Source organism: Telmatherina bonti (genome assembly GCF_933228915.1).
Source record: "Telmatherina bonti genome assembly, chromosome: 21".
NCBI lineage: Eukaryota > Metazoa > Chordata > Actinopteri > Atheriniformes > Telmatherinidae > Telmatherina > Telmatherina bonti.
In genome coordinates, this window is record NC_136630.1 from 34,810,924 (window position 1) to 34,819,573 (window position 8,650).

The following is an 8,650-nucleotide window of genomic DNA, read 5'->3' on the forward strand; positions in this document are numbered from 1 at the left end:
AATCCTGTGTTGCCTCTACTGGGTTCTTGGTGTGTAGCAATAATTCTAATAATAATATCATAATAATTCTAACAATTCACTTGCATTCAGGAGATTATTCACTGTGTTAATATTATTTATCAACCAATTATGTAGAAAAGTGTTTTTTTTAGTGTCTAATATATACGCGTTGTTCCACAAAAGAGTTTTGTGGGGAAACTACGTTGACATTGCAGCTAAACTCGACAGCGGAGACCCATCCAATATGGCGGCGACGCGGGTTCACTCTCCAGCGCTCAATGAGGCGTATATATGATGTCTATGCGTGACCCAACCTGCGTCAGCTTTACGTGACCTCACGAGACGCTTCCCGGCACGAGCTCGGGTCCCACAGATGCAGCTGTTCGGTTCTTCACGACTCAGCCGCAACAAGAAACTAAACTTCTGCAAAACACGTCTGTTTAACTGCAGCTCAGAGCAGCTAAAACACAAACCTCCTACTCCTGCTGCTGCTCCTCCTCCTCTTCTTCTGCTCCTCCTCCTCCTCTTCTTCTTCTGCTCCTCCTCCTCTTCTTCTGCTACAAACAACGTGGCGACTCGCAGCGTTTCCCTCTGCTGGACTGGAGGCTTCTTCTGTTTTCATAAATCTGCATTTATTGACAATGAAACATGACAAAACATCATCCAGAACACAGAGTCTCTCTCTTGATTTTCTGCAGCTATGAAGGTAAATTTAAATGTTGAAACAGAAAACATTTTTATTCTTTGAGGTGAAATTATAGATTAATCAAAATATCATTATTGAAATAATAATACTATTCCTATTATTGAGTCATTAGATAAATAAGACAAGACCAAAGTCCTGCAAACATTTTTTTTTTTTTTTTTAAATTAAATTAGTTTCCTGATCAGGACGGAGCTACGCCGGGTTCCAGATACTCCAGGAGTTTCCAGGACGGAGCTACGCCGGGTTCCAGATACTCCAGGAGTTTCCAGGACGGAGCTACGCCGGGTTCCAGATACTCCAGGAGTTTCCAGGACGGAGCTACGCCGGGTTCCAGATACTCCAGGAGTTTCCAGGACGGAGCTACGCCGGGTTCCAGATACTCCAGGAGTTTCCAGGACGGAGCTACGCCGGGTTCCAGATACTCCAGGAGTTTCCAGGACGGAGCTACGCCGGGTTCCAGATACTCCAGGAGTTTCCAGGACGGAGCTACGCCGGGTTCCAGATACTCCAGGAGTTTCCAGGACGGAGCTACGCCGGGTTCCAGATACTCCAGGAGTTTCCAGGACGGAGCTACGCCGGGTTCCAGATACTCCAGGAGTTTCCAGGACGGAGCTACGCCGGGTTCCAGATACTCCAGGAGTTTCCAGGAAGGAAGCTACGCCGGGTTCCAGATACTCCAGGAGTTTCCAGGACGGAGCTACGCCGGGTTCCAGATACTCCAGGAGTTTCCAGGAAGGAAGCTACGCCGGGTTCCAGATACTCCAGGAGTTTCCAGGACGGAGCTACGCCGGGTTCCAGATACTCCAGGAGTTTCCAGGACGGAGCTACGCCGGGTTCCAGATACTCCAGGAGTTTCCAGGACGGAGCTACGCCGGGTTCCAGATACTCCAGGAGTTTCCAGGACGGAGCTACGCCGGGTTCCAGATACTCCAGGAGTTTCCAGGACGGAGCTACGCCGGGTTCCAGATACTCCAGGAGTTTCCAGGACGGAGCTACGCCGGGTTCCAGATACTCCAGGAGTTTCCAGGACGGAGCTACGCCGGGTTCCAGATACTCCAGGAGTTTCCAGGACAGAGCTACGCCGGGTTCCAGATACTCCAGGAGTTTCCAGGAAGGAAGCTACGCCGGGTTCCAGATACTCCAGGAGTTTCCAGGACGGAGCTACGCCGGGTTCCAGATACTCCAGGAGTTTCCAGGACGGAGCTACGCCGGGTTCCAGATACTCCAGGAGTTTCCAGGACGGAGCTACGCCGGGTTCCAGATACTCCAGGAGTTTCCAGGACGGAGCTACGCTGGGTTCCAGATACTCCAGGAGTTTCCAGGACGGAGCTACGCCGGGTTCCAGATACTCCAGGAGTTTCCAGGACGGAGCTACGCCGGGTTCCAGATACTCCAGGAGTTTCCAGGACGGAGCTACGCCGGGTTCCAGATACTCCAGGAGTTTCCAGGACAGAGCTACGCCGGGTTCCAGATACTCCAGGAGTTTCCTGATCAGGACGGAGCTACGCCGGGTTCCAGATACTCCAGGAGTTTCCAGGACAGAGCTACGCCGGGTTCCAGATACTCCAGGAGTTTCCAGGACGGAGCTACGCCGGGTTCCAGATACTCTAGGAGTTTCCAGGACGGAGCTACGCCGGGTTCCAGATACTCCAGGAGTTTCCAGGACGGAGCTACGCCGGGTTCCAGATACTCCAGGAGTTTCCAGGACGGAGCTACGCCGGGTTCCAGATACTCTAGGAGTTTCCAGGACAGAGCTACGCCGGGTTCCAGATACTCCAGGAGTTTCCAGGACAGAGCTACGCCGGGTTCCAGATACTCCAGGAGTTTCCAGGACGGAGCTACGCCGGGTTCCAGATACTCCAGGAGTTTCCAGGACAGAGCTACGCCGGGTTCCAGATACTCCAGGAGTTTCCAGGACGGAGCTACGCCGGGTTCCAGATACTCTAGGAGTTTCCAGGACAGAGCTACGCCGGGTTCCAGATACTCCAGGAGTTTCCAGGACGGAGCTATGCCGGGTTCCAGATACTCCAGGAGTTTCCAGGACGGAGCTACGCCGGGTTCCAGATACTCCAGGAGTTTCCAGGACGGAGCTACGCCGGGTTCCAGATACTCCAGGAGTTTCCAGGACGGAGCTACGCTGGGTTCCAGATACTCCAGGAGTTTCCAGGACGGAGCTACGCCGGGTTCCAGATACTCCAGGAGTTTCCTGATCAGGACGGAGCTACGCCGGGTTCCAGATACTCCAGGAGTTTCCAGGACGGAGCTACGCCGGGTTCCAGATACTCCAGGAGTTTCCAGGACGGAGCTACGCTGGGTTCCAGATACTCCAGGAGTTTCCAGGACGGAGCTACGCCGGGTTCCAGATACTCCAGGAGTTTCCAGGACGGAGCTACGCCGGGTTCCAGATACTCCAGGAGTTTCCAGGACAGAGCTACGCCGGGTTCCAGATACTCCAGGAGTTTCCTGATCAGGACGGAGCTACGCCGGGTTCCAGATACTCCAGGAGTTTCCAGGACAGAGCTACGCCGGGTTCCAGATACTCCAGGAGTTTCCAGGACAGAGCTACGCCGGGTTCCAGATACTCTAGGAGTTTCCAGGACGGAGCTACGCCGGGTTCCAGATACTCCAGGAGTTTCCAGGACGGAGCTACGCCGGGTTCCAGATACTCCAGGAGTTTCCAGGACAGAGCTACGCCGGGTTCCAGATACTCCAGGAGTTTCCAGGACGGAGCTATGCCGGGTTCCAGATACTCCAGGAGTTTCCAGGACAGAGCTACGCCGGGTTCCAGATACTCCAGGAGTTTCCAGGACGGAGCTACGCCGGGTTCCAGATACTCTAGGAGTTTCCAGGACAGAGCTACGCCGGGTTCCAGATACTCCAGGAGTTTCCAGGACGGAGCTACGCCGGGTTCCAGATACTCCAGGAGTTTCCAGGACGGAGCTACGCCGGGTTCCAGATACTCCAGGAGTTTCCAGGACGGAGCTACGCCGGGTTCCAGATACTCCAGGAGTTTCCAGGAGAGAGCTACGCCGGGTTCCAGATACTCCAGGAGTTTCCAGGACGGAGCTACGCCGGGTTCCAGATACTCCAGGAGTTTCCAGGACGGAGCTACGCCGGGTTCCAGATACTCCAGGAGTTTCCAGGACAGAGCTACGCCGGGTTCCAGATACTCCAGGAGTTTCCAGGACGGAGCTACGCCGGGTTCCAGATACTCCAGGAGTTTCCAGGACGGAGCTACGCCGGGTTCCAGATACTCCAGGAGTTTCCAGGACGGAGCTACGCCGGGTTCCAGATACTCCAGGAGTTTCCAGGACGGAGCTACGCCGGGTTCCAGATACTCCAGGAGTTTCCAGGACGGAGCTACGCCGGGTTCCAGATACTCCAGGAGTTTCCAGGACGGAGCTACGCCGGGTTCCAGATACTCCAGGAGTTTCCAGGACGGAGCTACGCCGGGTTCCAGATACTCCAGGAGTTTCCAGGACGGAGCTACGCCGGGTTCCAGATACTCCAGGAGTTTCCAGGACGGAGCTACGCCGGGTTCCAGATACTCCAGGAGTTTCCAGGACGGAGCTACGCCGGGTTCCAGATACTCCAGGAGTTTCCAGGACGGAGCTACGCCGGGTTCCAGATACTCCAGGAGTTTCCAGGAGAGAGCTACGCCGGGTTCCAGATACTCCAGGAGTTTCCAGGACGGAGCTACGCCGGGTTCCAGATACTCCAGGAGTTTCCAGGACGGAGCTACGCCGGGTTCCAGATACTCCAGGAGTTTCCAGGACGGAGCTACGCCGGGTTCCAGATACTCCAGGAGTTTCCAGGACGGAGCTACGCCGGGTTCCAGATACTCCAGGAGTTTCCAGGAAGGAAGCTACGCCGGGTTCCAGATACTCCAGGAGTTTCCAGGACGGAGCTACGCCGGGTTCCAGATACTCCAGGAGTTTCCAGGACGGAGCTACGCCGGGTTCCAGATACTCCAGGAGTTTCCAGGACGGAGCTACGCCGGGTTCCAGATACTCCAGGAGTTTCCTGATCAGGACGGAGCTACGCCGGGTTCCAGATACTCCAGGAGTTTCCAGGACAGAGCTACACCGGGTTCCAGATACTCCAGGAGTTTCCAGGACGGAGCTACGCCGGGTTCCAGATACTCCAGGAGTTTCCAGGACGGAGCTACGCCGGGTTCCAGATACTCCAGGAGTTTCCTGATCAGGACGGAGCTACGCCGGGTTCCAGATACTCCAGGAGTTTCCAGGACAGAGCTACGCCGGGTTCCAGATACTCCAGGAGTTTCCAGGACGGAGCTACACCGGGTTCCAGATACTCCAGGAGTTTCCAGGACGGAGCTACGCCGGGTTCCAGATACTCCAGGAGTTTCCAGGACAGAGCTACGCCGGGTTCCAGATACTCCAGGAGTTTCCAGGACGGAGCTACGCCGGGTTCCAGATACTCCAGGAGTTTCCTGATCAGGACGGAGCTACGCCGGGTTCCAGATACTCCAGGAGTTTCCTGATCAGGACGGAGCTACGCCGGGTTCCAGATACTCCAGGAGTTTCCTGATCAGGACGGAGCTACGCCGGGTTCCAGATACTCCAGGAGTTTCCAGGACAGAGCTACGCCGGGTTCCAGATACTCCAGGAGTTTCCAGGACAGAGCTACGCCGGGTTCCAGATACTCCAGGAGTTTCCAGGACAGAGCTACGCCGGGTTCCAGATACTCCAGGAGTTTCCAGGACAGAGCTACACCGGGTTCCAGATACTCCAGGAGTTTCCTGATCAGGACGGAGCTACGCCGGGTTCCAGATACTCCAGGAGTTTCCTGATCAGGACGGAGCTACTTTGAACATAGTTTTCCCTCCGAGGTCCTTGCCTGTTCACGTTCTGCCTTTTCTCAGCCATTGCTGCCAGATGGAACCGAGGAAGGGGAGGAACATTTCCCTGAAAACACAGAACAGCAGGCAGATGGAGAAAAAAGAACTAAATATAAAGTAATGACAATGAATACACATAAATAAAACTTCCCTCCATTGTGAGGATCGAGTGACTCATCAGGATCATAAGTCGGGTCTGGAGATGGAAAGGTTTCTGATAGAAATGTGGTGTCAGCAACGTTGTCTTCTTCCTCCTCCTCCTCCTCCTTTTCTGCTGGTCTTAGTCCTGATGTGGACGGCTTGGCTGAAGGGGATGAGAACTGTCCCAAAGGTTTTCATTGCTTTGTCTCTGTACCAGCACTGGCAGTCACAGCAGTAGCCTGGCTTCCTGATAAATACAGACATGTATATAGTTCTTCATAGGTTGCTGTAAAAAATCTATTTGTAATATTCTGTAATCATACCTTTACCTGTGTACATGGACTTTGAATGTTTTAAGAGATAACTGTGTTGCTACAGATGTGAAAAATGTATAATTATTTTTCATTTGTTGTTCTTTGAATCTCCATTTAATTATAAAAACTATGGATGAACTGCAACCCCAACTGATAATGATAAACATGATAATAGCTTACTAATAAAACCCACTGGTGACAACCAACAACTGATGGTGAGGCAGCCTGCAGCCCCCACAATTTTTAGCGAAATGGCTTACTATAGTTCTCAACCAATTGATGTTAAGTCGTATAGAATGCTTTCTTTTTATTTGTTTCCCCCTTTATTGAAACAAGAAAAAAGACTGGCTTAATACATAACTAATTCAAAGACATTTTGATATAATAAAAAACTGAGCTGAATATACATCCAAAAATAAAGGGCTTATGTTTGAAAATAATGTATAAATTGAATTAATGAACAGTATAAGGCCAAAACCCTGTACGGACAAAATAAATACATAAGATGAAATGAACAAGGATAAGCGAGATCTAATAAAAAATTCCAAGTGCATAAGCGATTATAAATGTACAAAGCATGTTTTTCACAGCTTTTTTTGAATACAATAACTCATTCCTAAATGTAGCAAACAGTGGTTTCATATTTAAAAAGCGCCAAAATGTTTAGCTAACAAAGTTAAAGAAATATACAAGAGTTCAGTTTTTTGTCCTCTAAAACAAGTCCAAAATTAATTGATGTAAAATTTGAAATAAGAATATAACTATCATTTTTTCAAATAAAATTCTTACGGCCCTGAGCCGTCACCTTATCATGGTGGAGGGGTTTGTGCGTCCCAAAGATCCTAGCAGCTATGTTGTCGGGGGCTTTATGCCCCTGGTAGGGTCACCCATGGCAAACAGGTGTCTAGGGGAGGGACCAGACCAAGCACGGCTCATCAACCCCTATAACGATGACAAACATGGGCATAAATGTTCCCTTGCCCGGACGCGGGTTACCAGGACCCCCCTCTGGAGCCGGGCCTGGAGGTGGGGTACGAGAGCGAGCGTCTGGTGGCCGGGCCTTCGCCCATGGGGCCCGGTGGGGCTCAGCCCGAAAGGGTTACATGGGCCCCACCTCCCGTGGGCTCACCATCTGCGGGAGGAGCCGTAGGGGTCGGGTGCAATGTGAGCTGGGCGGCAGCAAGGGGCGGGGACCCTGGCGGTCCGATCCCCGGCTGCAGAAGCTGGCTCTAGGGACGTGGAACGTCACCTCTCTGGTGGGGAAGGAACCTGAGCTTGTGCGCGAGGTTGAGCGGTTCCGACTAGATATAGTTGGACTCACCTCGACGCATGGCTTGGGCTCTGGAACCAGAACCCTCGAGAGGGGCTGGACCTTCTTCCACTCTGGAGTTGCTCATGGTGAGAGGCGCCGAGCAGGTGTGGGCATTCTCATCAGCCCCCAGCTTGGTGCCTGCACGTTGGGGTTTACCCCGGTGGATGAAAGGGTAGTTTCCCTCCGCCTCCGGGTGGGGGGACGGGTCCTGACTGTTGTCTGTGCTTATGCACCGAACAGCAGTTCAGAGTACCCACCCTTTCTGGAGTCCTTGGAGGGAGTGCTGGAGGGTGCTCCTTCTGGGGACTCCATTGTTCTGCTGGGGGACTTCAATGCTCACGTGGGCAATGACAGTGAGACCTGGAGGGGAGTGACTGGGAGGCATGGTCCCCCTCCTCTGAACCCAAATGGTGTTTTGTTATTGGACTTCTGTGCTCGTCATGGATTGTCCATAACGAACACCATGTTCCAACAAAAGAGTGTCCATATGTACACCTGGCATCAGGATTCCCTGGGCCGCAGTTCGATGATCGATTCTGTAGTCGTATCGTCGGACCTGCGGCCACATGCCTTGGACACTCGGGTGAAGAGGGGGGCGGAGCTTCAACTGATCACCACCTGGTGGTGAGTTGGCTCAGATGGTGGGGGAGGAAGCCGGTCAGATCTGGCAGGCCCAAACGTGTTGTGAGGGTCTGCTGGGAACGTCTGGCTGAGTCCCCTGTCAGAGCGAGCTTCAACTCCCACCTTCAGCAGAGCTTCAACCATGTCCCGAGTGAGGCGGGGGACATTGAGTCCGAATGGGCTGTGTTCCGTGCCTCTATTGCTGAGGCGGCCAGCCGGAGCTGTGGCTGTAAGGTCGTTGGTGCCTGTCGTGGCGGTAATCCCAGGACTCGTTGGTGGACACCAGCAGTGAGGGATGCTGTCAAGATGACGAAGGAGTCCTATCGGGCCTTCTTGGCCTGTGGGACTCTGGAGGCAGCTGATGGATACCGACAGCCTAAGCGGCATGCGGCTTCGGCTGTTGCCAAGGCACAAACTCGGGCATGGGAGGAGTTCGGCGAGGCCATGGAGAAAGACTTCCAGACGGCTTCGAGGAGATTCTGGTCCACCATCCGGAATAGGGTGGATTGCCCTCTGCGGGTCGGGAGTCAGGTCCTGCCTCAAGTGGAGGAGTTTAAATATCTCGGGTCTTGTTCACGAGTGAGGGAAGGATGGAGCGCGAGATCGACAGACGGATCGGTGCGGCGTCTGCAGTAATGCGGACTCTGCGCCGGTCTGTCGTGGTGAAGAGGGAGCTGAGCCAGAAGGCGAAGCTC

General features: G+C 53.4%; 1 protein-coding gene across 2 annotated transcripts in view; it reads right to left on the bottom strand.

The window, feature by feature from the left end:
* The window catches only part of LOC306772068 (prolyl 4-hydroxylase subunit alpha-1-like), a 94,754-nt gene extending 88,846 nt beyond the window's left edge, over nt 1–5,908 (bottom strand). For both annotated transcript variants that reach the window (XR_013771772.1, XM_079261463.1), the window contains exons 1-2: nt 5,567–5,908; nt 474–626 (exon numbers count right to left, since the gene is read on the bottom strand). The gene's annotated coding sequence lies outside the window, so the exon portion shown is untranslated. The remainder of the gene's footprint in view (nt 1–473; nt 627–5,566) is intronic.
* Between the last annotated feature and the right edge of the window lie 2,742 nt (nt 5,909–8,650).